Raw genomic sequence first — 5,015 nt, forward strand, 5'->3', positions numbered from 1 at the left:
CCTCTGCTAAAATTAGTTCATAGCAGAAAAGTCTAATACACTACTGTATTAGAAAAAGTATTTCAGGGACAAAGTTTCTTTAAAATGGATCTTAGGTTCATATCCAAGACAACTTTATTTTCATCTGAGTAAAGTAGAATTCTCACATTTAGAAAACTTATATCATAATCCATTATCATTATAATGGAAAATGAGTATAATGATAATGGTGCTGGGGTAGATTGGGAAAACTGTGGTTTAATTTAGCCTGTACACTAATAATTAACATGGCCTTGAGCAAACCCAGGTCTCATTTTTTTATTCAGACCATGAGGAGAAAGACTACACAATCTTTGTGTCCTCTTTCCAGATCAAATATCCTAGGACCTTAATAAGCAATTAATAGATCTTATTTTCCAGATGTTTCAGATGTGTATTTTCAAGTTCTTTATATGTGTTGTGTATGTGTGCATGCCTGTAAGTGTGTGTGGGGAGCGGGGGGGTGGGCTGGTGGGTGAACAGTGTATCATACTTATTGTCTCAGAAACAAGGATATAATCAGTTTAAGCAGAAATTTTTTGACAGACACATATTTCCCTTAAATAAGTGAACTGCACTTTAGGGTATAAAACTAATTCATATGTTTTATGTGACCTAGGCCAATAAATATGTCAGCTCTATCTTGCTGTTGATATCAATTGTACCTACATTTTCTACTGCTTTCTGATTAATAGACTAGTAAGTCAGTCAAAGAATCAATAAAATTAAGACTAATCTCCTGAAAGAAAAATAGTCTCCAGAAACTTGTCACTGAGAGGCCTAAATTTATGATTGCATTTTTTTTCTGCTAAGACTATTAGAGTTCCAAAAAATACACTATGGACAGGTAGCTATTTCAATGAAAGTATTTTAGGTTTGATTTTGATAGAAAGAAGTAGGCTTAGAATCCAAATGTAATTGCTTTGACCAACAGCAAACGAAATTTTCTCAGTGCATAACTCATTTATTTTTAAATAATTTTAATTACATGAAAATATTCTCCTTGAAAAAATTAAATGGTATAATAATAGACAAAACAAAATGAGAATCTCTTTTTACCAACTACTGTCATTTACACATGTAGCCACTGTTAGAGATCCAGCATGCTTCCTCCCAGGCCTCTCTAGATGTATATATATCTTTTTTTTTTTTTTTTTTGGTGGCTGGCTGGTAGGGGGACCTGAACCCATAACCTTGGTGTTGTAAGGCTGTGCTCTATCCAACTGAGCTAACCAGCCAGCCCTCTAGATGTATATATAGATTTATTTTTATAAATAGATTTTACATATACTTTAAAATCAATTTATGCATGCTGTATTCTTAACACAATAGGGAGAACAATTACAATCCTCCTCTCTGTAACTGGTCATGTGGTCAAAGCTGATATTTATAAAAACCTTCTTGTACTACCCTTCTGTATACTCTTTGCCTTCAGCGAGCACCCCATCTGGTTATGATTCTTTACCTGGCAGGGTGACCCAAACCTTCATCCCTGAGGAGTCTGGGCCATTTGTAATCTTGCCTGGATTGGGTTGTTGTAATTTCCCATTAACCTTAATCACAGGGCATGGTAATACTGAGAAAAGTTATGATTCTTTACCTGGCAGGGTGACCCAAACCTTCATCCCTGAGGAGTCTGGGCCATTTTTAATCTTGCCTGGATTGGGTTGTTGTAATTTCCCATTAACCTTAATCACAGGGCATGGTAATACTGAGAAACACCTTAAGGGATCTCCTGTATTCTAGACATAATCTTTACTTCCACTATGTAGTAGTAGTCCAAATTCTCTTTTTTTATGTATTTTTTTGTAATTGAAACATAGTTGATTATACATACTTGTAGGTACAGAGTTGACTATCAGTATTTGTGTACAATATGTGATGATCAAATCAGGATAATTATCATATCCATCATTACAAAACACCCATTCTTTGTGTACACTAACTTCCCTTTGGTAGTCTGGGTCAGTCACCCCATTCAACACTGTAACTCCTTTCTAAGCCTGTTGACTCTGAGGAGTTAGAAGGGGCCAGGTGGTGGCCTTAACTTCCAGTTCAGTGGGATCATTTTTATGTCTCCTGGTGGGAGAATTTCTCCCTCTGTAACTAAAACCTCTAGATCAGCAGAGCATAAATTCAAGGGGACAGGAAGCACAGTGGGTCACTAGGGTTAATGGTGCATGGTGACACTTCCATTTCCACCCCTTGATTCCTGGACCCATGAATCCTGATTATGAGAGAAACTGTACCATGCATTGTACGCTGATTTAGAGCATATGAGCCTTCTGGAGAACCTTGCCTTAGTCTGTCAGGGTATTGTCACATATTGGGTACTGTGACTGTGACTTCAAAAGGCCATTCCATTATCATAAGAGACCAACTGCCTTAGGATGATGGGGAACATGGTAAGACCAGTGAATTCCTTAAGCATGAGCCCATTGCCACACTTCTTTGGCTGTGAAGTGAGTTCCTTGGTCAGAAGCAATACTGTATGGAATACCATGACGGTGAATAAGGCACTCCATGAGTCCATGGATGGTAGTTTTGGCAGAAGCATTTTATGCCAGGAAGGCAAATCCATATCCAGAGTGTCTATTTCAGTAAACACAAAATACTGCTCCTTCCATGATAGAAATAGTCAAATGTGGTCAACCTGCCACCAGGTACCTAGCTGATCTTCCTGGGGAATGGTGCCATATTTGGGGCTCAGCATTGCTCTATACTCTGGCAGACTGGGCATTCAGAATTGCCATTGCCAGGTCAGCCGTGGTGAGTGGAAATCCATGTTGCTGAGCCCATGTATAACTTCCATCCCTTTCACCTTGGCCACTTTGCTCATGAGCTTACTGGGCGATGACAGGAGTGGCTGGGGAAAGAGGCTGACTAGTATCCACAGAACAAGTCGCCCTATCCACCTGATTATTAAAGTCCTCCTCTGATGAGGTCACCCTTTGGTGGGCATTCACATGGGAAACAAATATATTCACATCCTTTGCCCACTCAGAGAGGTTTATCCAAATTCCTTTTCCCTAAATTTCCTTCTCACCAATTTTCCAATCATGTTCCTTCCATGTCCCTGACCACTTGGCCAAACCATTGGCTACAGCCCATGAATTTGCATATAATCACACATCTGGCCATTTCTCCTTTCAAGCAAAGTGCACAATCAGGTGAATTGCTCAGCATTCTGCCTATTGAGAAGATTTCCTCTCACCATTGTCCTTCAGGGATATCCCAGAAATATGATGTAGTGCCTCAGCTGTACATTTTTGGTTGGTACCTGCATATTGCACAGAACCATCAGTAAACCAGGCCCTAGTTTTCTCTTCCTCTTCTCAACTGATCATAGGGTACACCCCACTCCTGGTACCAAAATCTGTATTAGTCACAGTTCTCCAGGGAGACAGAACCAATAGGATATGTATATAAATATATGAGAGGGGATTTGTTAGGAAAATTTGGCTCATGCAATTGTAAAGGCTGACAAGTTTCATGATAAGCCATCTGCAAGCTAGATGCCAGTTGTGAAGCCTCAGAACTAGGGGAGCTGATGATGTGATTCTCAGTCCCAGGCCACAGGCCTGAGAGCCTAGAGGTAGTTGGTGTAATTCCTGCAACCCAAAAGCTGAAAAGTCTCGAGTTCTGATGTCCACGGACTGGAGATAAGAGTATATCCAAACTCCAGCTGATTGAGTGATTTTTGTTCCATTTTGTTCTCTCTGACCCCCCAGCAGATTGGATGGTGCCTGCTCATATTGAAGGCGGATCTCTTTCATCTAGTTAGCTCAGGCCCAGATGCTAATCTCTTCTGGAAACACACTCATAGACACATCCAAAAAGATTTCTTTACCAAGTTTCTAGATATTCCTTAATCTAATCAAGTTGACACATAGAATTAACCATCACACATTCTATGCCTTCTATGTACATATGTTTCTATGTTGGTACATTTAGGTTGCTCTCATTGCCTTTAACAAATACAAAGTATTCCACAGTATGGATGTGCTAAAATTTATTTCACGACTTGGACATTGGTAGAGATATGATTATTTCCATTTTTTTCCTAACACACACAGCAGTGAAATGAATATCATTTAAAATATGTGGGGGTTTTTGTAAATAAGTCTTAATATTTATTGCAGATTAATTCTGTGTAATACATTTTTCAAATATATTACAAATTACACTTCAAAATAACTTCATTATTTTTACTCTTACCAATGGCACATAAAATATGTGGGGGTTTTTGTAAATAAGTCTTAATATTTATTGCAGATTAATTCTGTGTAACACATTTTTCAAATATATTACAAATTACATTTCAAAATAACTTCATTATTTTTACTCTTACCAATGGCACGACTGTGTCTGTGGTTTTGTATTCTCAGCAAAACTTGACATTTTCAAACTTAAGATTTTTATCAGTCTTATTGATGAAAATGATCTCACTTTTCATTCTCTGGTATTAATGTGATTCAGCATTTTTTATATGTTTATTGGTAATTCATGTTCTTTTTATGAATGGCAAATGACAGTCTTTGCACATTCTTCAACTGGATTACTTTTACTTTTTGTAGTCCATATATACCTGCATAGAAATCCTTCTCAGTTAAACAGATTGCTCAGATTTTCTTCTAGTCTGCTACTTGTCCTTTAACCTCACATGCGGTAACTTATTAAACTAAAGCTTTTAACTTGTATGCCATGCCATTTGACATGTCTCTCTACTCCTTTGTAGCTTCTGTGTTATGTGCCTTACCCAGAAAAGTTATTTCTCATTTTAGTATTATTTTAAATCTACTAAATTTAATTTTGTTTTGGTTTTTTGTGGGTTTTACATTTGGTTCCTAAATTCATCTGGAATTATGTTTTGTGAGGGAGTGAGGTAAACTGTTTTTTCCTCCAGATGAAGTACCTATTTTCCAAATTTTAAATAGCTTATTTTCCCTGACCTACCTTACAAGCAAACTTTGAAATGCTTCTTATGTTATGAACTA

Source organism: Galeopterus variegatus, unplaced genomic scaffold (assembly GCF_000696425.1).
Source record: "Galeopterus variegatus unplaced genomic scaffold, G_variegatus-3.0.2 Scaffold6419, whole genome shotgun sequence".
NCBI classification, from domain to species: Eukaryota; Metazoa; Chordata; class Mammalia; order Dermoptera; family Cynocephalidae; genus Galeopterus; species Galeopterus variegatus.